The following is a 19,004-nucleotide window of genomic DNA, read 5'->3' as shown; positions in this document are numbered from 1 at the left end:
CATCTTTCAGCACAATAACATAGAGGCATAATACCACAGCACTGTTACAGCGGCATTATTTAAGATTGCCGTGCGACACAGCAAGGATTTTCTGCTATCAAAGTGCAGCATACAGCGCCCTTCAAATGTATTCATACCCCTGACGAAATAGGAACCAAAACTATCATATTGCAGGAGTTACTAATTGATAATGTGTCACATCACAATGTTAGAACTTTATATGTAATCATAATAACAATGGGCAAAGCAAAGTGACACTTGTCATAAATAATTTAATTCCAAAAACACAAGAGGATCACATTTATTACCAGCTCTAAGTATTCCTTTAAATAACAAACAAACACTAATGTACATTAATATTCTGCTCTTTGGGAGTGCAATGAAAGCCTCCAGATCACTATACAGGCCTTCAAAGGTTTCCTACTTCACTGGGGTACTGAAAGAGGTAGCACGTGGAAGCCATCCAATTGAATATTTGCGATTCTAACTCAAGAATGCAGTTCTCTAATGGAAACCAAAGGGTCTGTAGGGCTTCGTGCAACTCTACATGGAGGACTTTCCCCTATAACTTTCTCCTCTGAAGTTCCACGACCTCGTATTACCCTACAGGGGGCATTCAGTCAGTGTAATACCTGCCAGAGGAGGATTTACAAAATGCTGACTGCAGGGGTGTGAATAAGTGTGCACTTACGGTACATTTTTTATAACAACAAATGTATTGAAAAATGTAAATATGGTACATTTATTTTTTTAACAGCTTTGTGCAATGGTTATTAAGATCGTTGTGTAACTCATTTAGAAATTTTTAAGCAAGAAGCAATTATTCAATCTGTAAATCTCTTTGTTATTTGATATTTATCTCTCATGTTTCATCAGTGGTATGAATTTAGAGGCTGCTGTATGTGAAATCAGGAGGCGATCACTGTGTAATAAAGGATGTGCCTGACTCAGCTCAGCAAAGGATAGCAGGCCCGTGGGCCCATGAATTCATTCCAGACAACTCAGTACTCTTCCCCTGAGCGAGACGAATAAGCAGGACACCCTGCCTTCTGTATAGAAACGCGTGCAGGGTTCCTGGCCTCAACACACACTCCCAGATTCTTGAGTGGAACTCCTGTGACCTTGAGCGTTACAATCCATCAACAATCACTGAAAGGTGATGAACCACAATCTCATCTCAGCACACAGGGATCGATATGTTGCTCACATAATAATAGAGTGATTATTAACCTCTTTCCTGATGATAGGTGTCTGTCATAGCACCATAAAATGATCTCAAAGAAAGTTTTTCTTTCACCACTACTGTAACTCTTAGTCTGCGATGGACTGGTGTCCCATACAGGTTGTGCCCTGTCTTGCACCTGCTGTACTCTGGGATAGGATCTGGCTCCCATGCGAACCTGTGTTGAATTAAGCAGGTATAAAATGCATGGATGTAACTCTCAGTGCTTAATGTTAGATAAATGTCCCAAAAAGCATGTATTAAGCAGGACTAAAAAATATTACAACAGAATTAAAAGCCAGGCATTAATCTGGAGGAAAACGCAAATGTGATTCTCTTTAATTTAACCTCATCCAAAGAATAAACAATAACTTTTTTAGCATTATAAAGTTTGCATATTAATATATGCGGTAAGATTTGTTCTTCATTTATCTGAGCCTAGTAAACAGTTTTAAAACTGTTGTAAAAACTCTAGGGAATTAGCTACAGACCAGGTGACACAATTGGAAACTGCAGTACTTGAAGTGCATCTAAAACAGAGCAGGTGGAACTTTTTTACCCATAGGATTGTGGGAGCAGAAGAACAGTTCCAAATGAGAGGCGGTCATGAAGCCCATGTAGCCGTTTGGGACTTTATAGATGGTTGATCCAAGGATCTTATCCAACTGCCTTGAAAGAAGCCAAGACTTCAGCAACATGGCTGGGAAGCTTGTTTGTTATTATGTTCTTATAACAATAGTAACAATAAAAAGCTTATTATCCAAACCATTATTTACCATAAACTGCTAACATTGTCAGACATGGTATTTTTTATTGGAAGTCTGATTTTACATAATTCTTCATATTAATCCTCTTAAATTTCCATTTCCAAAACGCATTTGCATTATTCCCACTCAAGCAGAATTTTAAATGTAAATTAAATGTAAAGCAAGTAAATGTTCCTGTGGAGCACAACAAAGGTTAAGACGCCCCTTTCAGTGGTCAGTTGTACAGTATATCTAAAGACCCTTCTTCAACAGGAGGATTGGAACCATAAAAATCTAACTCTGACAATTTAAATAATACAGAAGCCACACATTTCCCAAGATCTTGACATTTATTTTTAAAATTGTTCCACTTGCAGCAATATGAAATAGAACCACGACCAGGTGTGTGATTAAATATACCGCTGGGAATGTGAAAGACAGAGCTGATTTCAGGAATAGTTATGCAGTACTCCTTTATAAGGATTTCTTCAGCTATTAGATGGCACTTTGCTCCCAGGGAGCTCTGAGGACAACTTCCATAATCTCAGTAACGCATTGCAGTAGTAATCCAAAGCCTGGCTCAGTTAAGATCATATTTTAATATTCATGTGGGAAATTTTTAATGGAAATTTTAAGATACCAACTGTATAGGACGTTTTGGGATAAAATCCCATCAGTGAGAATGAATTATGCTAAGGGCTCTTCTTCCAAATAGTGTAACTATATCCTTTAAGCTGTATGAAAGAAGACCAGCATTGCTGGGGGTGATCTCTGTGATGGAATACTGTCCCATCCAGGTGGGGAGTCCATCGTTCACTTTGTACCTAGAAACCAGGATAAGCTCTGGCACAATGAGCCATTGTAGCCTGTGTATGATCTATCTGCTTTGTCAACCACTGGCGCACTTTCGATTGCTTTTGTGTGGGATAGAGAGCTGGACGGTAGCCCTGATGGGAGCGCAGTCTGGACACCTAATCCATTTAGAACTGCGGCGAGCGCAGCGCCACTCTGGCGGGTCCGGATGAAGATTGTTCTCTGCTCCCGTGGGCCTCAGGGCACCTCCTTCCGCAGGGTTTGGGGAGAGTCCTGTCATGTGAGCAGTGAGATTGCAGATGCGATACGTGTGACGGCCCTGTTGTGCTCTCAGCTACCCTGCTCAGTGGCAACTCCCAGGCCGCTGCCAATCTGCAGGATTGTGTGAGAGGAAAGATGCCTTCTGTTGTTTTCTTCAATTAGCTCCCTCCTTCTTTTTGCCCTTTCTCTGAGTTCCTTTCTATTTTTTTTGTGTTGTTCAGTTATTATTCTGACAATTTCTTTGTCAAAGAAGGTCTGAAAATACCTTCAGTGCTAAGCAGACTAAGAGAAAATATCTTGCACTTAGGATGCAGTGGAAGGCATACATTACACAGGTGAAAAACATCCCCATAGAAACAGTGTCAAGTGCCACCAGGAGGAAGATAAATTCTGGAGCATTTAAATTCATCACTCTGACATCGCCGAGCAGAAGAACAAGTCATTCAGCCTTAAACCTCCCCAGTGTACTGACGGATCCGAGACAGTGTTTTTGGAAACTGTTACTGTTGCTCTTGAAAGCAAATGCTTACAGATTGACCATGGCTGATAAGACGTGTGATCATTGAAAGTAAGCCTCTGAGGCTTGCTGGCTCTCAAAGGCTCGTCCAAGCCTCAATATTCAAGTAGGTGTCTTAAAGGCTTTTCATGCAGCAATAATCCTGAATCTATTGTCACTTGAACAAATGCTGTGCATTAAAGAGGAATAAAAAAACAACTGAAAGCCTTAGATGCAGTATTTAGAAAACATAACAACATCTCTTTAAACAAGAGTCATTTCTTAAGAGTAAAATTATTACCCCCACTTTGTCTTCTCTCTTAACTGTTGTGTATCCATGAACTCTCTATATATATTTTAAATACATTATTGCTTATCTTACATTTAAAAGCCTGAGTACAAATATAATAAAACTATAGCAAATTATTAAGAATGGCATTGTGTTTTCATTATAAATAGCCCATCTGCCTCAAGATAACATCTGACTTTCAAAGCACATAATGGATCTAATTTCCCTGGATTTTACACAACTTACTCTACACAGGAAAGTTAGAAGCACCTCAAAGTTGAAAGAAGTGAAGCACTGTATTGGTGCATCAATCTCATTTTGACTGAATGGTCGCCTGTGAATGATGGCAACAATGATATGAGCAGAAGAGCACAGGAAGATTTCTATTAGGCTTTTGCAATTACTGTGTTATCGTCAGCAGCTAAAGAAAGATAAGGAGTTATTGCTTTAATCGGTCCGATGCTGCTTGTGGATTTCCACTGAATTCTGTTTTCCACGCTAATCCACTGTAGCGATCTCGGCAGGATCGAAGGTTCATTGACCTTGGAATATTGACTCAGCTGTTGAAAGAACAGAAAATGCATATCCCCTGTTCACTGGTCATTCCAGAGGACAAGCCATGGAAAGGCTGTTGCAGGCCAGTGTGGACAGCCCATACTAAAATGTTTAGACTTAAGGTTTCGGAATCTAATGCTGAAACAGCCAGGGCTTCATGTACCAGATAGAAACATCAGATGAAGAAGCACATGTTACTTTCATATGACTGTGAAAACTTTGGATGAGCCAAACCGCTGGATTCCCATCTCTGTTCAGTCTAACTGCATGTAAAAGCATGCAGTAAAAGCTAATCTTCCTGGATAGAAACTCGTGCTAATGAGATTCTAATTGATTCTAGTTAACAAAACATTTTAAGTGGCTTTAAAAAAGCATTTCCGTGTGTGGTCTATCAATCATTTGCTAATGGATCCAAATCAAATAGAAAATTCAGTTGGATTCTAATTTTGGTCTTAGCTTTCCTGTGGAAATTGTATTTTCTGGCTGTGACTAATGTGCTAAAATAATCACAGAAATGTAATTCTGTCAGTAATCCAGCACAATTTGTGGGATAGAATTAAAAGAAAGTAGGAACAAGAAACCTTCCCACAAATAAAATAATCTGTCATAGTTATTAATGTAGTGTGCAGTGTCACCAAAATGAGCTCCCTCCTACTAGCTTGGAGCCCAGATCCGAAGCAGGCTGTAGGATTATTTGCCAGTGTCTGCCGTAGTGTGATGAAGGTGGAGACCTGGCCTCTCACAAGGTATTGATTATTGTAGGACTCCTAATGGGATTGGTTCTGTCCTGAACAGCTTGTCAATATATAAAAGGTCATTATCAGTTTTAAACATCATGTTTACTAAACATTCACATTAATTAATTCAGTTTAATTCAGGCAGCAGCATTAACACCTCTCGGTTTTCCCAGTTAGCTTACCCACTTCAGCAGGGTGAATGGAAAAGTGTTACTGGAGTAACCTCCATGTCTCCATGTCGGAGGAGCCCCACTGCTCTTAGGAAGTCAGGGTGAAGTCGTGTGAAGAAATCCAGCTGGGAATGTATGAGCAAAGTACAGCAAACAGGTAACATCTCTGCTGCTCTGAAGCACGTGCAGCACACATGACCACATCATTTACACACGCTTCCCCACTCCAGTTTAGGGGACTGGGACGCTGGACGTATCCGCCTATGGCAGACAAGAATGTCCTATATAATTAACTCACGTTTCTCTGGACAGCCTTTTTCAGCATTGCTTAGAAACACTGGGCTAAGTGTAGGTACAAACGAAGACAAAAGCCAGGTTTGTGTGTTTTTCTTTCTCACCGCACCTTGAAAAGTTCAAGCCTCACTTCTGAACTGGCAAAGGTCTAAGCAATCCACTTGCAAGATTGGAGACAGGAAAAAAAAGTCCTAAGAGAGAAATACAGGTCTTTTTCTCTGCATTTTCTCTGCATGTGGCCATGGTGAACAGTTTGTGAAGAAAGAAAAACAGCAGATGCAAAATGAATCGGCTTGTAAACAAATGGCAAATTAAAGCAGAAAAACTTTATTTGGTGGGGATTGGCGAAACCAGTTAAATCCTCTGTTGTCTCCAGGAGAATGAATGTGATTTTCATGTTTTCAGTGCTTTGGAACTATTATATACATTACAATGTAATAAAGGCAGGAAATACAGGTGCATGTTGTGTGGTAGCTGGACTTGATGGAAACATATCTGATTGCATACAGTATGCACTACTCCAGCCATCATGTTATACAAATCATACTCCACTGTTCTTCCAATCTATTTTCCAGTGTCACTGAAATGTATGAAATATTGCCATCACAATAAATCAAAAGCATTATGTGCTCATGTGTATGCATGCTCACGTACTAAATTAGGTACAAAGACAGGTTTCCAAGCTCAGTCTGGTTTCTGAATTCATGGGTGATCAGGTTATTCTTTTTCATTGTATTGTGATTCGTAATGTATAGTGACTTTATTAATACGCTACTTAAAAACCATGCTACTGTACTTTCAATAACTCAAGGTGAATGGAAATTATCACTCAAAACAAGTAATCTTTCTCTGAGAAGTATTTTTTGTCATGATCTGATGGTTGTTTTTTATTATTTCATTGCAATTTTTGCTGTATTATGACTCATTGTTTACTGCATCGGGATGATCTCTGCAGTCACTTTCCAGTTTCTTCTTTGTCACAGCTGTGCACTGATCCTAAAGTTAATCACTGCAGAGTCCAGGGTGCCGAAAGACTCGTGCACAAACATTAATAAACAACATGACAACACTATACTGTATATATCAGGAATAGTGCTGACCATAGGGCTTCAAAATCCTCAGACATACTGAAACAGAACAGAGCATCCGGAGACACAAAGTTACCTCTAAACCTAATGAAAATCCCCAATTGCTGTATGTGGACAGAAGCACTTGGTTAACTGCAGGCAAAGATTGCAGAGCTGTGGAGAATTTGCTCCTGAGCTCCAGACTGGGACACCTCCGGCTGAGTGGGCATGCAGTGAGTAATGCCCACCCCTGCCTGTCCTGAGCAGCTCCCTTTGTGGTTCAGTAGCTGTAGGCTAATAGGCTCATCATCATGAGAGTGTAACTGTTAAAACAACAGCGCCTGAGGATGCTCATTAGTCACCAGCATGTACAAGGCTTCTCGTGTTTGTTGGGACTGAAGATTTTAAACAGGACAGGGAAGTCTGTACAGAGTAACAAAGATTTTCAAATTGTTGAAAAGAATTTGCCTGACATGTTACTTATTAAATGTTGCTCTCCAGTCATACTTTTCTTAAACTGCATTGTTTTGCAATTTGAACTGGAGAAAACAAAATCTTACTCTCATCGTAGATTACGTTCTGTCTTCTAGACTTTAAATACAAAAGCTTTTGCTCTGTCTGTTCCAAGAATTCGCTTCTCCCACAGATCTGATTAATCCTAAATTTACATACATCATTATGATTCCCAGAATCAGAGAGGACAAACATCCTTGAAATTCAGTTGATATCATTTATATTATTAAGCACAGAATAATGTGTGAGTTTGACTGGTGACAAATGAGAATAGAGAATTTCTGTGCTAAAACATAATGAAGACAAAACAGTATATTATGCAAGGTTGTCTCTTCCAGAAAACAAAGTGCCCCATTACTGCACAACTACTGTATTTAATTAAGTGACAGTGAGGTATGAGTGTTGAGTATTACCGCTTATTGACACTACAGTTGCTATAATGTGTGTATAATAGAGGCCTGACATAACTGTCCAAGCACATACACATCTCTTTAAACTTAATAATTGAATTAACCTCAATTGCTGAAAAAACGATGTGAATGATTAAGAGTACACTGCAGAAGTCATTACCATTCATTCAACACTGATAAACGGATATGAATAGCGAAGAAGCAGGAGAGTAAGACTTGTGGCCGGGTATCTATATTCTGGGTGTCACAAATATAAGATTGATCAAAGAGCAAGGCAACGATAATGAAGCATTGCAGGACAATATAATGTTGTATGTAGGACTGTTATATTATTTTTAAAGGTTATGGGGACAGAGCTTCTACAGTTCAGAAGCATTTATCAAATTTCCTCCCAATCTTGCCCTTGAACTGGCTTTTCTCCTTCTGTCTCCTGTAATAATGCAGTGTCCAGATGTAAATAACTCATGAAAACACTTGACAAGTGCCTTTAGTTACTGAGAAACATAGCAGAGAGCTATGATATTTAAACTGAAAGGCAGTTCTTGGTATGCACCAATTAGTGTCCTCGGTGACTACTGCAGTGGTGTTCTCTGATGGTGTACCGGTACTCTTTGAAGTGCTGTGTGGGGTTTCTCTGAGGTCTGTTATGAATTTTTTTATAATCAAACTTATCCACATGCATAAAAAGCTACAACCATCACCTTAATTATTCAGTTGATAAGAATTTTGAAACTCATTTTTGTTTTTATAGATAAAACATTATGCTACATCCACCCAATCAAACTTTAAGTTTTTGTTCTTAGGTTCAAAACAAAGAGTTTTACACCCTGTTGCAATAATAAAACCTATTTTCTTCTCATGTGGGGATGTTTCCATGAGAGAGCTGGAGTCCAGCACTCTGTAGTGTCTTCTGTTGAGACAGGAACTTCAGCTGGGACCCCTGACTGTGATCTAGTTTACAGCTCTCATCGCTCTCCCTGCTGCCTAGCTGTAAATAAACTAAATAAAACATGTTACTGGTCATATTCAACATACAACGTCCAGGTATGATTTGTGTTGGATATAAGCAATAAATCTTACCATATCATACTTAATATCATCATATAAACAAAATCTTTTAGCAGACATTTATATAAAAGGTTTTGAAGGTAAAAGGAACACTCACTTCAGAACTATCACTTTAAAAGTCAGATAGTGTATCAGCCTTAACAGATCAAAACTTAATACACAAAGGTAATCTTTAACAAAAAAGCATTTTAAATGAAAGTACTGTATAGTATGTAAGAGATTGGCTGGTTCATTTAATCAGTGCCATGCCTTTATTTAAAAAAAACTTAAGTTTGAGCTTTCTAGCTTCAGATATCCAAACACATGAGACTAGGAAGAAGTTAGATTTTTCACCATAAATGGCTCAATGACCCACATTCTGTTCTCCCATTAGCTAGGAGCAGCTGAGAGGACCATGCAAATATATGTAAACGTGGCAAAGTACCCAGTTCATACAGAAGCTACAGCTGTTTCCTTCCTGTTGCTTATGGGTTATCTTCAGCTTGCTTTCAGAAACAGACAAGAATGGAAGATAATTGCTTTTCTGTTCACAAAACCTGTTAGAGATGGGAAATCATTAAATCAGATCAACTTGTATGTGTAAGAGAAACTGTAAATGAATGCAAAATATCATCCAGCCAAAAAGTAAACTGTTAAACCAAATTGAAAACTCCTTTAAATGATTTAATGATTGTTTGTTTTTTTATCATCCATCATTTATTAACACTTTGTAATAAAACACAACAGCATGTGTGTCACTATAAAGTCATGTGAAGTTCCCTCAGTATGATCATCCTAGCATGACATCCCTACAACTGTGTACAGTAGTTGCCTTAAGTCCACCTTTCTATCTGTCTAACAAATGCTATTGCTCTTTACATGTAGAAAACAAAATTAAGTAAAAGCCCACTTAATTAATTACAGGACTAAACTGATGGATTTATCAATGTATTGTGAAATATGAAGTATTGAAATATTTATCAAATTAAGTAACTTATCAAAGCTCAGGAACACAATTTAAAATATTCTATTTTTGTATAGCATTTTTCAACTTTATAGAGTTTGCAACAATTTCTGAATTGTGTTGATCAAAGTGGAGAATTAAAAATCAAATCAGTCTACAAGGATATTGAACAATAGAAGGATAAACAGTACTGATTATGAATACTGTTTAAGTTAAACCAGATCTGTAAGACTTTGTATCTTTAAGACTGGAAACTGATTTTTTGGACTGTCTAAATTAAGCAACAGACTGATGGATGATAACATATTTCTCAGCAAGAAATCATGTACAAATACAGCAATATCGTGATTGTCTTGACAATCCAAAGACTCACATTTCCTCTGTCTCAGCCTGTTGGACCCATGTTTAACAGGATCATTGTTACTGAAAATGTTTTTTTTAATGACTGAAAACAGAAATCAACCGTGACAGTGTTATCAGAAAAAAAACGCATGCCAGTTTTAAAGAAACAGTCTATTGACAAAGTAATTAACTGTATACTAGCAACATCTTCAACAGCAGGACAGAATATTAAAGAAAGGCCCAGAGGCAGAGACACAGTGTGATATAGAGGCTTCCAGAGAACTCATTTAAAAATAACAAGATCCTGACTACACAGCTCTGACTAAGCACCTTTCCCTAAAATGGTAGAGATCCATTATCATCTCGCTACATTAAACCAGCATTATCAGCTGTGTGTATCATTAAGCTCAATGAAATCAATTGCAGTAAGAAAGGAAGGGAAATGTCTGGGGCAAGAAACAGGCCCGCTCTTTGGAAAGGTTTAATTTCTCCGAACGCTTTTTAGGTTTCCAATACGAGGCTTTTAAAAGGTGCATGGTTTCTTGATCCAGCTTGTCTATATTAAGGTCTCGGGTCTTTTTGGGTAGTACAGCACCTTCACCTGGAGAACTCCTGTCTTTTTTTAAACAGTGATCTCGCCCTGCGAATTGTGCCAGATAAAGTGTCTGACTGAACTCTCTGCAGAGCCCAGCGATGGCTCAGATTTCTCAGATTTCTGCCCAGCCCACAGCACTGCAGAACTGTAGGGGATGGAGAAGAACTCCATCCTCTTCATTTAGGAGAAAGAGGGATCTTGAGTGCCACACCTATGGTCTACTAGTGAAAAGAGGTTGAAATGTCATTTTTCCTATCATGAAGAAGTAATAACAGCTTTACATGTTACACACCTCTGAGGATGCCTTCTTGCATATTTTGCTTTTATTGTTATTGCTGTAAATTCACATTGCTGTTCTATAAAAGTGGGCTGATTGGAGAAATGTTTTTCTTTAGTTCTAGTTTAGATGGAGTTGGATCAAACAAATTTCAGCATGCTTTAATTTTTATTTATAAAGCATATATATATATATTTTACAAGCTTCATCTATATAGTTTAAGTTTTAAAATTCTATAATAATGTTTTATTCATGAGCAAAGTCTTAATGGTTTCTGTCTTTTACGGAGCTGCTGTTTAACATAAGGGCCATGCTGCAATGATTTCTGTTTAACAGACCTGCAAAGAGTGACAGTGAAACTTGATAGAGTTAAAGCAGGTTGTATTATTGCATTAAAGATTTGCATTCCCTGATGTAAATTCATTTAGAATGAGGCTGATTTCCAGTGTGTTGAATGGAAAAACTTGCTGTAAGACTATCAAGAGAGAACAGTCTACCGTTTTGAATTAATGCACCTCAAGATTACTCAGTTAATCGGCATTTAATTTTCAGGCAATTTGAGAGGGAATGCCAGCAGAGAATGGTTTGCATCAATTTTAGTTTAATGAGAACATGTTACTTGTGTAGTCGGTAAAATGAGATGCATTCTAGTAGGTCTGTAGTTGTACGATCGCAGGTTCTCTAATGCTTGTTCAGATGAGCATTGCTGTGGGTTGTCATCCTCACAGTCACAATGACCCCCCGGAGCGTGATGTCCCGGGTGCAACCCTTGCTTACACTCTTCTTTCAGGTTTATCCTTCAGTGTTTAATGGGCTTGGGAATCCTGCAGGAGGAAGGGAACGCCACTCTGGGATGGGAATGATGCTGGAAAATGGGAATGTTGCTATGGGATAGGAATGCAGGAGATCACTACATATGGCAAACTTTAAGCAGCTTATTTACAAGTAAAATTATGTTTCTCGGGGTAGATAATGCGATGAGGCACATATCCAGTTACTCTGTTGCTTTCCTGGCCTTGGTTCTGTGTCTCAGGTTTCGATACACAAGAACACTTGTTCTTGCTATCTGGATTTTTACAGTACTCCTTTGTTTCACAGTGAAGTGCTTCATTTGTACCACGTAGTCCAGTGTAACCCTCTGACTGCTCTACCTTCCTGAAATCCTTCAGGAATGTTGCTGTGCAATGGGAATGATGCTGAAGAATGGGAATACTGCTGAACAGCAGTCCTTAAACAGCAAGTTCCCCCTGCGTTTGGATATTTCTTATGAAACAGAGAGGTGTGTTGTAAAATTGATCTCCACAACAAAGAGTGCTGGGCAGGATAGTGAAAGAGTGCTTATTGTCTATCTAGACGCTTACTGTTTCCTTCCTGTTTCTCTCCCAAAGCCATGAAAGCCTAACACTCATAATTAATAAATCAACACATCGGAAAGTCCTCACTGTTCTGTGTTCACGTCGTTCTTGCCTGCTGATTACAAGTGTGATGCCAGAACAGCCTTTGAAGTTTATTTCACAGTATGCTAATGGTGAATCTAAGTGAAACCATTTTTATATGAAATAGCATCCTCAGTCTTTCATGGTGTCATTTCTTAGTTTTCTTTCCCACATGTATTGACGATACTTCTGTGCAATAGACAGCAAGCCTGGCTTTGACTCGATCATTCTTCCCTGCTTCTTCCTTGTCCTCACACTTCATTGTCGCTAGAAGAACTCGTGTTTTTAAATCCTGCTCTGAACCTGGGTGCTAGTGCATATACGTATTCATCAACTGTGAGCTCATTTCTAATATGCAGAATAAAAGTGTGAATAAGTACTCCTGTGGTATTTATCCTCAGTACACTCATAAGCTCTGGGCTTATGTCTGAACACAACAATAGATCCTGAGTTTTCAGTAAGACTATGGAATTTATGAAGGTGCAGTCATGGTGCTATTTGCTTCTCATGAATAATAGCCCATTACTTTCCTCTATCTGTATTACGCTGGTACAAGTTAAGTCAATGTTTTCTGCCTTAACACTCCTATTAGAATTAATTTTGCATTAAGTCTTAGGGCAAAACTGCTGTATTGGATGTTTGTTGAAAATTAGGATGTACTGTAGCTGGAGTTATTAAAGCACACCTAAGGGTGGTACGACGACGTTCAAGGAGCTTGATACTTACTGGGAAGTTAATAAGAGAATTATTCAGAATGGTGTGCTTTCCACCTTGAGGCTACAGCCGTGAGAAATCGGCATTCAGAGGCAGAGAAGAGCTGTCTTGGGTGTTTTGACAGGGAAGGTGCTTGGTACTTGTTGACAGTGAACTAGAGAAGTCTGCTTCTTGCGGACGAGATTACAGAGGGTGACTGTATTTTCTCCATGGCACGGAAATATGCTATTGATTTCTCCCATGCAGTATTAATGAACAATACAGTAATACGAGGGTTGCAGGGTTTTAATTAACTGGGAAAGGAAGGACTTGGGAACCATGTTTTTCACATTCCTAATGATTGTTATAACAAAAAATTGGCATTCCTATTACATAATATTATAATTGATTAATAGTAGTATAGGGCAGCAAGATTAGTAGCCCCTGTTTGAGAAAAAGGCTGGCTATTGTTGATCTATCTGGGTTTGCAGAAACACTTGGAGTCCTTTATCCCAAGAGTTTAGTGAACAAACTACTGAGAAATTTATAGTACAGTATATTACAAGAAACTGATATTCCAAGAGATCTGGGAGAAGAAAGTGACATGAGGACCCATACATTTTCCACTGAAGAAAAAAAGTATTTTGTCTGTCTTGCTTTCGCTGCGCAGCAGTTAGAAATCTCCAGTTTGTTCCCAGCTTCGCCAGACAGTTGGATCAATAGCGTCTGCGGGGAATGTCAGATCAGGACCCCAGCAGCTGAAAACAACTGGCATGCACTAAAAGAGAACAAGCTTCTTTCTCTCTCCCTTTTTTCCGATCGAGGACGACCTCAACTAGGGTTTTGGCACCCATGCACCTAGAGATTCACTGCCCTGAAGCTTTTATAGGAATCTGTATATTGCTGCCTGCACTACGCTTGTAAATGGCAGCTTATTTCCTTAATTTTGCAAATAAATGGATCAATTAAGTATTGGAGGGCTCAGCTGAGAGCAGAACCACTGACTCAGAGACCCTCAGAGACCAGAGAGGCACAGAAATGAGTCCTGGTGTGCTCACTTGAAGGCTTTGAAATCTGCTAGATTTAAGCTGTTCATTCAGTTGCCTGGACAGCTTCTTCATGTGACAGGTTTACGTCTGTAATAGACTTTTTTCTTGCTCTCACCAATTCCCTGTTGCTTTTCAGTTCCGATGAAGCCATTTCGCTTGAAAAATCTATCATATCGCTCTGCAGCAGCATTTCAGGGCTCTGATTAACTGAGCCTTGCGTCTCACATCTTTCACACTTCACAGAGAAAGGCACCTTGAACCTTTTAATTAAGGAATCTCTCATTTACAACTTAAGTCTCTTTTTTTGCCCAGCATCCATTATCTGCCTGCTTTCTGTGTCTTGAGACCTTTCGGATTTGTTTTTAAGGAAACTCTTCAGCATACAAATAGCATCAGTAAACAAATGTGGCTACATAGAAAAGCTTCAACAAAGAATCCCCAAAAATGCATTCTGTCCTTCATCACTGATGAGGCAGAATTTCATTAAGTTTTGCAGATTGTGTAATCACAATTTACAGGTCGTTTGCTCATTTATCATGTGACCGTTCCCTATGTGAATATAAGCTGCTAGATATATCTTTAGACATTTTCTGTGCATGTCCAAAGCAATTTGCTTTTTTCCACTTGGGGGTATAGTCTGAAGATGTATTTGTCAGGGATCAAAAGAAATCTTAACGCCTGCTAATTTATTAAGAACAGTGATATTATACTGTGTTTTTTCAGATGGTATTCAGTTTGCTCGCAAATTCCTATTGCAACCTGTAAACTTCAGGAAACAAAACAGGGTAAAAGACTTTAATGAAAATGAATAAATGTGTAAGTATTTACTTTAGGGAAAGAGTGTCTATCATACACAGTTGACTAGGGTCAGCATACTTGGTTCTTACCTATGTGTGGCAAAAGATCTTCTACAAAGAAGGCATTTGCTAACAGGACAGTGTCTTTAGACAGACTTAAACAGTTTGAATATTGTTAAATGAAAACAAAATCCAAACCTTAACAGTAGCCCTGTCCCTAACCCTAAAACTTTTTAAATTTATAAATACATTTGAAACTAAAACATTGTTGAATTATGATGGTAGACTGTACTACATAATGTGAACCTCAGGTAACACTATGCCTTCCACTGTTTCTTCATGCCTCATTTAGTTTTGTTAGTTTCTTTCATATAAAGCATGGATACATTATGATTAAATTATTAATGTTACACAATGTTAAAATATAGTGCAAAGGGGTAAATGAGAAGTCAAAGTAAATGAATTGGAATGGAGTTAATATTATTTTCTATTAATTCCAAGGGCTGTGTAATAAAGTTAAAGGAAAATCTTTTGCTTTGGTAAGTAAGGCCATCTTTCTCTTTTGTAAACTAATCCAGATAGGCTTTTTTATTCAGGAAACCCATTTGTACTCCACTGGTGTTAAATGTATGGTATGAGTATGGAAATAATCTTTCTATAGGAACTGCAGTTCTCAGAGTGAAATCCAAGGGAAAAATTATATTGTCAAAAGATGACATTAAACACCATTATATTTTGTTATTGACATTGAAGATAAACAGTTTGCTTGATGAGACCTTTCCTTCAGCCAAACATAATGTTAGAGATTTTAAAAGTGAAGATGAGAGATGAGTGCACTGATAAATGGACTACAGAAACATAAACATTACAAAGAATATTAAACTATTTTTACAATCAACAAGGATTATAGATGTTTGGAGAGTTATGAAACCCATAGAAAAGAAATATACATGGAGTAATAAAACTATTCATTGGAATTCAGGATTGATATATAGTTAAATCATTGTACATTACTGAACTGTGTTAATCAGATTGAAATTCATCTTATCTTTTAAACAGATTATAAAGTTATAAAATTTAAATTAAATGTATCTAAAGAACGTCCCCCTAGACTGCAGTGATATTGGAAATGTAATAATTTATAGAACAACGAAGAATTTACACAACATATTCAAACATCTGGGAACGAGCTGCCGGTTGTAGACTAATTCTTGTTGGACTTATTAGGGATTAGTTTAAAATTTAAAACTTCAAAGCACTGCATTTATTTACAGTAAACCCCAAACTAAATGAAGGAAAACTGAGATAAAGCTATAATTAGAAAACGCATTAAGCTTACATACAAAGTAGAAATTTAAAGTAGAAAACACAGAAATTGACTAAGCCACACTGAAGCACACTACAGGTCCCAATATCTATGAGGTATCAGTTGATGGGGTTGTTATTCGTCGAGAAGGAAGTTGAAAAAGGTCAGAAAATAGCAGTCATTTTATCATTTGGAAAATTACAATTATTAATTTAGATATAACTGAAGCAATAATCATGGATTAAGTAATCTTTGAAGATACAGATAAGATCTTGGTGTGCAAATGGCTGATATCAACATCTCAAATTTTGTAGCAGGGGCAAAATTTGTTAAAGAAGAATTAAATATAGTTTGTACTCCAATATGTATATACAACACCAACACTATACTGACCTCTGAAACTCTAGGCAATGATGGTTTATCAGAATTTCATGAGCAAGACATCTAGACTCTTTTTGTGAGTGTTTACTTGCTGCCTTCACAGACGTTGTTATTACTATAAGAGTGATTAACCTCTCTCTCCCTCACCCCAAAATGACACAAGTTTCCAGAAGGATTCCTTCCTTATTGACAATTACTATCTGATGGAACTTCTTAAAAACGATTGTATGGTTAGGCAAATGCTTAAAGTCAAGGTTAAAAGAAATTATTATTGATGAAAATCAATCGGGATTTGTGAAGGGAGGACATAACAACAACAATTGACTTGATATTGTAATTATTTGATTACAGTGAGAATTTTTATTTTAAGGTTTTACAAAAATACAGACACAAAATTACAGTTGAAACATTACATTTCTACATTTCTTTGAATTTCTTTATTGATAAACCATTTCTTGGGAAATGAGATATGGAAACGAAATTAAAATATGCTAATTAGACGATGACACTACTATATTTCTTAAAAGGTGTAAATTAAGTTTCAAGGGCTTTAAAAGTACTTGATAAATTCTCTCAGTTGTCTGTGTTTGCCATAAACATTAATAAATATGATAAATTGGCCTTTAAGTACTAGAGAAGGACAAAGTATGCATTCCTGTTAAAGATATTATAACATATTTGGGTCACAAAAATGTAAAAAAAAAATATATTAATTTTATGCGAACATAAGAAACGGGTAAAGGAATTCAAATCATGGATGTGCTGAGGTTTCTCTTCCGAAAGCAGAATCTGTTAGGAGCATCTCCAGTATTTTCCTCACCTAAGATCCTCAGATCAGTACGTAATGTACATCGACATAAATTGTATTTTCAGATGAAATGCTAAAAATGTTATCTATAAAAATAGCTTGAGGGCTTTAATATGTTCCAGACATGAAGTAATGAAAGATAAACTGAACTTAGAAGTACTATAACCCTGCATAGTATTTTGAATGTTATGTCAAATGATCCTTCCAACAGCTAGGAGGCCTCGGGCTTCTGTTACAATGCGCCTGTGATGTTGGAAAACACTTTCACAAAAATATATTTTTTTCTTGGTTATTTCTCTATAAACATTTATTATAATATTCAAAAGAGACTTTATCCTTAATCAGTTTTATCCTTAAACAGCTGGCATATGACTCATGAAATATGTATATATTGTACAAAGGATAGAAAAATAGCTAATAATTCAACAGCTGTCAAAAGCAAAAAGTTGAAGCAACAGTGTATCTTTGTCTGAGTCCACAGCAAATACACCAAGGAGCTGTTCCCTGACATGGAGAAACTGAAGCACCAGTTCCTATCTAAAACATGTTAATGACTGCAATACATTGTACAATGTTATTAAAATATGTGTGGCTTTGATCAAACCAGATTGTTTCTTACCCATGATGTACAGCACTTTGGGTTCCATATATTGCAGCTCAAATGTAATACAGTGCGAAAGTCTGATGTATTCGTTAATGGATTAAAAATTGTTGTTTTTTAAAATTGCTGCAGAATATCCCCTGGCTTCACAGCCTTCCCCCGGTCGTGCTGTTTGTGTCCCACATGTGACGCACGTTCCCACAGAGTAGGAGTGGTCGGCCACATGGTCCTGCGGACAGGCACAGCCTGGACAGCTCAGCAGGCCGTAACACCCCCAAGCTCCGGGCACAAATTAAAATACCAGAACTCTGCCGCGCTCCACGATCACAGTTTCCGAATCTGAACTGCAACACTTCTCTTATTAATCATTTCAAAACTCATGTGTTGCAAGTCTTTACAAATTGGTGATTTAATGGTGACCTGTGAGACTGCTGTATTTGATTTAATTGGTATAATTGAAAATCTCACAGATTTATTTAACAGGTAATGAAATCCAAGGACCCATAATGTAATTTAAGATAATTACAGTTAAATTTAAAAGAGACAGACTTCTCTATTACTTCTAAAACTGCTGCTACTGCTAATAATACATTTTTAATACGACAATTTGACTTATAAAAACATGGAAAGTTTTATACACAGTAAAATAGACGAGATAAATTTTCTGGGTTTAATCATGATATCCTAAAAGAAAACTCCCGTTTCCTGGCTGAAGCAGCACCTAACAATTTTTGGAGCATTCTCGTCGTGATAGGTGTCGAGTTGTCTGTCGGAAGGATTGTACTCTAGACACTTTTCTCGCACTAAAAAGGGTTCCCCCATGCATTAACGCTAGATTGATTCAATCATCTGTCCAACCTTTTCCAATAGCATATTTCACATGTTAACACATCGTATTTCACGCTTCAGGGCGGCAGAGTGGTTAGCACTACCGCCTCGCAGTGTTGGGGCCCTGTTGTGCTTTCCTCCGGGTGCTCCGGTTTCTTTCCACAGCCCAAAGACAGAACGGTAGGTAAATTGGTGTCTGGGAGATTTATCCTGCCGTGTGTGTCCGTGTCTTGTGCTCCCGGTGATGGACTGATGTCCTCCTGTCCAGGGTGTATCCAACCCTGCGCCCACAGCCTTCTGGGATAGG

At 37.8% G+C, this 19,004-nt stretch overlaps 1 long non-coding RNA gene across 2 annotated transcripts in view; it reads left to right on the top strand.

Moving 5' to 3' along the window:
• The window catches only part of LOC148657685 (uncharacterized), a 73,336-nt gene that overhangs the window by 43,601 nt on the left and 10,731 nt on the right, over positions 1-19,004 (top strand). The window lies entirely within an intron of this gene.

Source organism: Lepisosteus platostomus, chromosome 8, assembly GCF_059453375.1.
Source record: "Lepisosteus platostomus isolate fLepPlt1 chromosome 8, fLepPlt1.hap1, whole genome shotgun sequence".
NCBI classification, from domain to species: Eukaryota; Metazoa; Chordata; class Actinopteri; order Semionotiformes; family Lepisosteidae; genus Lepisosteus; species Lepisosteus platostomus.
The sequence above is the reverse complement of the archived record's forward strand: the minus strand, read 5'-3'. Positions and strand labels throughout refer to the sequence as shown.